The following is a 9,139-nucleotide window of genomic DNA, read 5'->3' on the forward strand; positions in this document are numbered from 1 at the left end:
TCCACCTCCCGGGTTCAAACGGTTCTCCTGCCTCAGCCTCCCGTGTGGCTGGGACTACAGGCGCCCGCCACCATGCCAACTGATTTTTGTATTTTTAGTAGAGACAGGGTTTCACCATGTTGCCCAGGCTGGTCTCGAACCGCTGACCTCAAGTGATCCACCCACCTTGGCTTCCCAGAGTGTTGGGATTACAGGCGTGAGCCACCGCGCCCAGCCTGTCAGGTTTGTTTCACTTAGCATGATGTTTTCAAGGTTCCTTCCTGCAGCAGCACGTATCAGTCCGCCATTGTCTTCTACGGCCAAGACCCCGCTGTGTGGCTGTCAGTCCGCCATTGTTTTCTATGGCTGAGACCCCGCTGTGTGGCTGTCAGTCCGCCATTGTTTTCTGTGGCCGAGACCCCGCTGTGTGGCTGTCAGTCCGCCATTGTTTTCTATGGCTGAGACCCCGCTGTGAGGCTGTACGGTATTTTGTTGATCAGTGCATCCACTGTCGGGTTTTCCCACTTGTTGACTATTATGAACAGTGGACGCTTGGGTACAAGCTTTGTGTGAACACCTGTTTTCAGTTCTCTTGGGTATGTTCCTAGGAATGGGGAGGGGCTTTAGATTTATGAAGGAAGACAAGGCAAAGAGGGAGGGAGGAGGGACAGAGGGCGAGAGATCGGTAAGAGAAAAGAGGCAAGGACAGAGGGAAAGAGGGAAGGGAGGCAGTGATGGACCTGGAATGGTGCTTCAGAGCCAGACCGTGGTCTTGCTAAGGCGTTTGGACCTGATTCTTTCTGCCCCAGAGAATCTTGGAAGGGTTTGCCTCCCACCCCCTGTGCCTCATCCTGACCACCCAACAAGGACCAACTTAAGAGGAGTCCCTGGTGCAGCCCCAGTACCTAGGAGCACGTAGCAAAGGGATGGTTTGAGCGGAGAAGGGCTCAGGGAAGGGGCCTGGATCTGTTGGGGCAGGTTGGGAGGAAGAGGGGCACCAAGTGGGCCATTGGGATACTGAAAACAGCACTCTAGTGAGACATGGGCATTGGAGGGGTAGATGTGGGAGTCACCGCAGTCAAAAGCCACGGAACTGGAGGTGCTGGGAGGATGGCCGAGAGAGGGATGGGCAAGATCGCGCCATGGAGAGAACTTCGGCCAGCACTTGCACTTAGCATCACCAATCAACAAGGCAAAGGGTGGGACTGGCCTGGGGGCAGGGGAGAGAAGAGGGGTGGCAGCAGAGAGGTGCTGGGATTTCTGGCTAGAGAGACCACCGGAAGACACCCATGGTTGTTCATGGCGAGACTCCCAGCTGCGTTCAGGCATCTGGGCCCTTCCGTCACCACCCTTGGCCTTTCTGGGTCTTCAGTCCCCGAGCGACCATGCCTACTGCTGCTTTCTTGGATCAGCCCTGGAAATGCCCAGGGGCCTAGGGGCTGGCCTCCCCTCGGACCCAGCTGGACCGCTGCCGACTCTGAATTCCCCCATCCTATGCCGCCTCTTCCTGGGGCTCTAGGCTCCTCCCCACCCAGAGCCTGCCTGACAGCTGAGGCCTTGCAGCTGCCCAGGCCAAGGGGCCACTGGGAGGTCTCTGGAACAGCTGCTGCCCATGACCCCTCTGACCCTGGCCCCTGCAAACTGCTCCCTGAGATCCCAGGTTTCTGCCCAGCGGCCAGTGGGGCCCAGCCAAGCCCCATCTTCTCTGCTTACTCCCATCGCTCCCAGATCTTCCCGGGGCTGAAGCATTTCATGCTGAGTCAGCAGGCCCCACCCAGAGTGAGAAAAGCTGCTGGGTAGAGGCGCCCCTAGCCCCGCTCCTGCCCCAGAGGAAGTGCCTTTCCGGGGTGGATGAGGGGTACACCTGCCTCCATCAGGCAGGCTGGGCCCTGTTCAACAGGGTGAGGACCCTGCCCTCCCACCACCTGCCTCCCACCACAGAGCAGGGCACGAGGGTGACACGGGGCAAAGGGAGAAGGCACCGTCACTCCTGATTCCCGGCGCATAGGGGGAAAAGGCTCAGTCACTCCTGATACCTGGCAGCTTCTTCCCTTGAAGGTTCAATTTCTCCCTGAAAACTCAAGGCCCCTTCAAATTGTCTGCCCCTTAGAATGTTTCTAGTAATAGTACTTGCCTCTGGGGATGGGTGTCCAAGGGCTAGGGGTCAGGAGCAGGAGGGCTCGGAGAATGATTTGTCATGTCCACACTCATATGCTGTTTGAATTTTTTTTTTTTAATTTTTTTGGAGACAGGGTCTCACTCTGTCACCCAGTCTAAGTGCTGTGGTGCGATCACAGCTCACAGCAGCCTCAACCTGCCAGGCTCAAGGGAGCCTCTCGCATCTGCCTCCTGAATAGCTGGGACCACAGGTGTGCGCCACCACACCCAGCTAATTTTTGAGTTTTTGGTAGAGACAGAGTTTCGCCATGTTGCCCAGGCCAGTCTCAAACTCCTGGGTTCAAGCAATCCTCCTGCCAGAGCCTCCCAAATTGTTGGGACTACAGGCACGAACCACCACACCTAGCTGTGTTTGAAATTTTTTACCATGTGTCTGGATTACTTTAAAAGAAGGTGGGGGCCAGGCATGGTGGCTCACGCCTGTAATCCCAGCACTTTGGGAGGCCGAGGTGGGTGGACTGCAAGATCAGGAGATCGAGACCATCCTGACTAACACGGTGAAACCCCGTCTCTACTAAAAATACAAAAAATTAGCCAGGCATGGTGGCAGGCACCTGTAGTCCCAGCTGAGGCAGGAGAATGGCGTGAACCCAGGAGGTGGAGCTTGCAGTGAGCCAAGATCGTGCCACTGTACTCCAGCCTGGGTAACAGAGCAAGACTCTGTTCTCCAAAAAAAAAAAAAAGAAGAAGAAGAAGGTAGGACAGGCACACTGGCTCATGCTTATAATCCCAGCAATTTGGGAGGTTGAGGCAGGAGGATCGCTTGAGTCCAGGCAGTAGAGATTGCAGTGAGCTGACATTGTGCCATTGCACTCCAGCCTGGGCAATAGAGCAAGACTCTGTCTCAAAAAAAAAAAAAGAGGAGGTGGGGTGGGGGGAATAGACACATACAAATGTTTATATGTAGATCCAGCTTTCTGTAAGCACCCCACACCCCACAGCTGTTGTAGCATCCACCTTCCTGGGAGGCAGGCTCTCAGAATCCCTGCTCCCTGAGGGCAGGGACTGTCATGTTCACTGTTGTCTCACTGGTCCCTAGACAGTACTTGGCACATAGTAGGCCCACAAAGAAACTCCTGCAGAAGCAGTGCCTTCCCATGACATGCCTCCTCTCCACCTTCCAGAAGCAGGCAGCTTAGAAAGAAAAGAGGTGGGAGGCCCGCCTGTGGGGACAGCACAACACCCACTAAGGGCCATGCAGGATGGAGGTCTTTTCTTGGCAGCAAGATGTGAAGATGACTGAGCGGACAGAATCTCTGCTGCCACCCAGAGCTGCCACTCCAACACAGAAACCTGTAAACAGTGGACACTGCAGAGCATCAGATGAAGCCAAATGTGTCAGATGGAGAAAACCAGAGCAGGCCAAGGGCAGAGGCACCTGGTATTGTGGGTGCTGCACAGAGGGGTCACCGACTCCCAGCTTTTATTTCCTAAACATTTGTCTCCATACAGCCCCTTCTTGCTATCCCCAGCATCCTACCATCCACCCATCCATTTACCTAACCATCCATTCTTCCATCCATCCATCCATCCATCCATCCATCCACCCACCGACCCACCCATCTATCTGTCCATCCATGTAACCATCCATCCTTTCTTCCATCCATCCATCCATCCATCCATCCATCCATCCATCCATCCATCCACTCATCCACCCACCCACCCATCCATCCACTCATCCATATTCACTGGGTGCCTACCATATGGCACACACTGTGGGGGACTGGCTATGGTCCAGTGGAAGATGGACATGAACCAAATGACAATGGCATGGAGAGGACCATGGTCCAGAGTTTCCCATGGTATCACAAGGGGACCCAACATCAATGGGGGTCCAGAAAGCTTCCCTAAGGGGAGACATCACAGCTGAGAGCCACAGGAGGCATGGGGGTGGCCAGGTGAGGTGGAGGGAGCCAATCCCGGGGCTCATGGAGGAGCGTGTGCAGGGACCTAGCCCTGGAGGCTGGGCACGGCCGACAGTTGACAGGCACATGTTCAGGGCAGCAGGCGCGGAGCACTGGCTGGAGGCTGGAGAGGCTAGCAGGGGCCCTGCTGCAGGTTTGTGGCCATGGCAGCACATGAACAGGGCACATGGCAGTCAGAGTGGTGTTTCTGTCTATCACCATATGGAGTGGAGAATAGGCAGGCAGCACATCATCCTGGCCCCCAAAACCCTTGGGGGCTCCATTGTCCCCCCACCCCCACCCTGTCACCCAAGTTATAAGCCTGGACTGGGCCTGACTCCCCCTTCTTCCTCCATGGCCCCAGTCGGGGCTAACCTATCACCTAATCTCACCTTCCAACTTCATTATCTCCATCTCCAGCTCTCACACCCCTCCTCAGGGCCAAGTTTTCTTTCACTCCTACACTAACTGTCCCCAGAAGTGGCCTCTGCCTCTAGTCTGGCCTCCCTCCAGGCCCCACTCTCCAAAGCTGCCTGGCACCACCTCCCTAAGGGAAATTCTGCAGTTCATTCACCAAAAAGAAACACACGTGGCTCTTAAGCAAATGAAAAGGTGGCCAGCCTCACGCATCGTAAGAGAATCGCAAACTCTAACCACACCCAAATTCCTTTGTTTAGTTTTACCTTTCAGATGGACAAAAATCAAAAGAGGTGGAAACCAGGGGCTGGTGAGGCTGAGGAGAAACAGCTCTGTCGACTGTGTGGGGGCCTGGTACCTGGCACAGTCTCCGAGAAGGACAAGCTGACAGAGCTGACAAAATGACCACTGCAAGGTGGGCATGGTGGTGCATGCCTGTAGTCCCAGCCATGCAGGAGGCCAAGGCGGGAGGATGGCTTAAGCCCAGGAGGTCAAGGCTGCAGTGAGCTATGATGACACCATTGTACATTGTGCTCCAGCCTGGGTGACAGAGCAAGGCCCTGTCTCTAAAATAACAATAATAAGACATTACTGCACGTATCTTTTGCCCCCCAATCCTCCCCAAGTCCCTTCTGGGAATGTATTCCGCAGCAGCGCTCATGCATGTGTTAAAGGGCTTTTGTACAGATGACTCACCACGGCACTGCCTGTCTTGGGAAAGGACTGGAAGCAACCTGAAGGTCCCTCTGCTGAGAAGTGCATTTGTAAATTACCATACACCCTTGTGCTGGAATACCGTGCGGCTGTGAAAATGAGGACACACTCTATGTATAGATATACAATACATAATGTTATTGTATATAATGTATATATTGTATATAAACATATTGTATATTGTATATAACATCCAAAATATAATGTTAAATGGAAAACCCAAGGTGTCAAACAGCATGAACAGCAGAGGCTCAATGAAAGGTGGCTTCTCACAGTCCCCAGCAGGACTGCCCTCCGCCAGCTCCCACCAGGGCCTGCAGTACTTTGGGGCTCTACTTGTCTGAATATTGACATTTGTGTTTAAAAAAAAATGAGAGGGGCTCTGCTTGTACATGCAAGAATATCCCTAGAAGTGTTTACAAGAAACTGATAACACCCGTTGGCTATAGGAGAATAGAGACCTGTCCCTTAGGGACAGGGATGAGGAGACTTCTTGCCTCTTAGAACTTCTGAATTTCTTTTTCTTTCTTTTTTCTTTTTTTTTTTTTTGAGACAGAGTTTCACTCTGTCACCCAGGCTGGAGTGCAGTGGTGTGATCTCGGCTCACCACAACCTTTGCCTCCCAGGTTCAAGCGACTCTCCTTCCTCAGCCTCCTGAGTAGCTGGGATTGCAGGTGCCCGCTACCATGCCTGGCTAATTTCTGTATTTTTAGGAGAGACGGGGTTTCAACCATGTGGGCCAGGCTGGTCTCAAACTCCTGACCTCAGGTGATGCGCCCCCACTTGGCCTCCCAAACTGTTGGGATTACAGGTGTGAGCCACCGCGTCCAGCCAACTTCTGAATTTTGAATCACATGAAAGCATTACCTCAGCCAGGCGCACTGGCTCACCCTTGTAATCCCAGCATTTTGGGAGGCCGAGGCAGATGAATTGCTTGAGCCCAGGAGTTCAAGACCAGCCTGGGCAAGATGGTGAAACCCCGTCTCTATAAAAAATACAAAAATTAGCTGAGCATGGTGGCATGTGCCTGTGGTCACAGCTACTCAGGAGGATTGCTTGGGCCCAGGAAGTTGAGGCTGCAGTGAGCAGTGATCACCCTGCTGCATTCCAGCGATAGAGCAAGACCCTATCTCAAAAAGAGAAAAAGAAAAGAGAAGAAAGAGCATTACCTAATCAAAAGTAATTATTTTTATTTATTTATTTATTTATTTATTTTTGAGATGGAGTCTCACTCTGTCGCCTAGGCTGGAGTGCAGTGGCACAGTCTTGGCTCACTGCAACCTCCACCTCCCAGGCTCAAGTGATTCTCCTGCCTCAGCCTCTCCAGTAGCTGGGACAACAGGCGGGTGCCACCGCGCCTGGCTAATTTTTGTATTTTTAGTAGAGACAGGGTTTCACCGTGCTGGTCTCGAACTCTTAACCTCAGGTGATTCAACTGCCTCAGCCTCCCAAAGTGCTGGGATTACAGGCATGAGCCACTGCACCCGGCCTCAAAAAACAATTTAAATGAAAGAAAATGTAGTTCTGATGGCATTATACCTGTACATACAGATCCTCGTTGCCTTTCCCACGGCATTTGGCAATTCTCATGAGTGATCGTCTGCCTTTAGCTATTCTGCAATGGGCCCTTCATTCTCAGTGGCAAGTGACAGAAGCCCAACCCTAATTGTATTAAGCCAAAACTGGAATGTGTTGACTCGTAGAATGGAAACTGCTTCAGGTATGACTGGATCCAGCAGCACAGGCAATGTCATTGAGATTCATTCTCTTGGTGCTGTTTTCTTCTTTGTTGGCTTTATTCTTAGGTAGGCTCTCCCCTTAGGGTGGCAGAGCTGGCCACCAGCAGCTCTGACCTGGCATCTTGGCATTTGTGACCCTAACAGTCCCAGCAAGTTCCTAGGCTCTTTGATGTCATATGCCAGAGCCTTTCCCATGACTCAGATTGGCTAGGCACAGGACTCAAACCCACTTTTAGAGCTTGGGGGTGCGGGTTCAGTCACACTGGAGACTAGAAAACTGAGGGACAGTCATCAGAGTGAGAGATGGATGCCGGGCAGGGAATATGGTACTTACCCACTACCCTTTTGGCCCCTCTCCTATGCCATGGGCAACTGGACATCTCTTGTTTTCCGATCATACCATGACTTTACTTGCAATCCTCCTGGCCTTTGCCTTGCCAGGCCTCTGCCTGCTTCCTCTGGAATGTCCTTCCTTTTCTGTGCCTGGAAAACTCCTATTCGTCCATGTATGCCCTGTTCACATATCACCTTCTCCTTGAAGCCCTTCTCACTCTCCCATCTGCTTTCCCACCTGTAACAGACAGATCTCATGGCTGTGCTCTTCGGTTTTTCATTCAATTCCCTGTCATTGGCTGAATCTGCTCCATGCTGGCCTGGGAAGGACAGAGGGCAGAATCAATTATTTGTTTCTCACGCAGGTTATCTGTTCCCTGAGGGCTGGGCCCAGCTTTGGCCACCTGTGCCTTCTCTAGTCTAGCATAGCCCTAGGCACAAGAGAAATGCAAGCCTAGGTTTTCAGAATGAGTAAGGACAAGATACCTGGAAGGCACAGAAAGTGTGGAAGACAGCCTCTGCTGACTCCACAATGTACTCCCTAGGACAAAATGACAGCTTTGGGGCTGGGACACTCCCAGAGGGCTCTGGGAGGAAGTGCTTGGGCTGGTCCCTGCTAGGACAAGGCTGTCACCACGCTGGAAACCCCCATAGCCCTGGGCCTGAGACCAAAATCCAGATGCAAAGGAAAGTCCCCCCAACAGGCCCTGCCACCCAACTCCCAAGGAGGGGTCCCAGGCAGAGGCAGCAGCTGGAGGTAACTCCGAGGGTGACCTCTCATCTCAAATCCCAGCCTGCAGTGGGTCACAGTTCTCTGAAGTGGGGTGAAGAGCGAGGAGGGCAGGGCTGGAGTTGGCAGGAGTCCAGGGGAGGAAGGAAGCAAGAAACAATCAAGGAAAAAATCCAACCCAGGTCTGGGGTTGGCTTAGGCCACAGGGCCCTGCAGGCTGAGCTCAGGCTGGGACGTCGGAAACTGCCGGAGGGTGGCTGAGCACCTTCTCAGGTCCCTGCCACCCTGCATCCTAGCAGAGGGACTGGGGCACCTCCAGAGACCCCTGTCACCTCTTAGCACCTCCCCTAGATGCACCCCCAAGATGCGCCTCCCCTAGATGGCACCCTTTCCTGTGACTCTGCTCCCAGACCCTAGGTCCCTGTCATCTCATCTGCCTCCCAGGGTCCTGGGTTCCAGGTGGTGCGGCCGTGGAGAGCTGGCTTCAGCCTCCCTGGGGGTAGGAGGGAGCTTCCCTGCTGGTCCCTCCAATCTGGCCAGCGTTGCAGGAGGGGGCTTCCAACTCCATCCCCCAGGTCCCATGGGGGTGCTATGGCCGCTGATGATGGTGATTTCCAGGAAGGAGAGGCTGGGAGGGGAAGGAAGGGCTGAGTCAGTCCCTGTGTAGTGATCACAGTGGGGGAGGCGGCTGTGGGGTCAGTGGGGGAGCCTATTGGGCTCATCTCAGGACAAGGGAGAGGCTCCAGGCTGAGAAGACGGAAGCCAAATACCCTACTCTGGATGTTTCTCCATTGCGGCCTGCTCTGCCCCTCCCAAATGCCCCCCCCCCCTTTTTTTTTTGCATTATTTTTTAGACGGAGTCACACACTGTCCCCCAGGCTGGAGTGCAGTGGCCGGATCTCAGCCCACTGCAAGCTCCGCCTCCTGGGTTCACGCCATTCTCCTGCCTCAGAGTAGCTGGGACTACAGGCACCCACCACCACGCCCGGCTAATTTTTTGTATTTTTAGTAGAGATGGGGTTTCACCGTGTTAGCCAGGATGGTCTCGATCTCCTCACCTCATGATCGGCCTGCCTCGGCCTCCCAAAGTTTTGAGATTACAGGCGTGAGCCACTGTGCCTGGCCTTTTTTTTTTTTTTTTTTTT

This window comes from Rhinopithecus bieti, unplaced genomic scaffold (genome assembly GCF_001698545.2).
Source record: "Rhinopithecus bieti isolate Rb0 unplaced genomic scaffold, ASM169854v2 scaffold_1017, whole genome shotgun sequence".
In the NCBI taxonomy this organism is placed as follows: domain Eukaryota; kingdom Metazoa; phylum Chordata; class Mammalia; order Primates; family Cercopithecidae; genus Rhinopithecus; species Rhinopithecus bieti.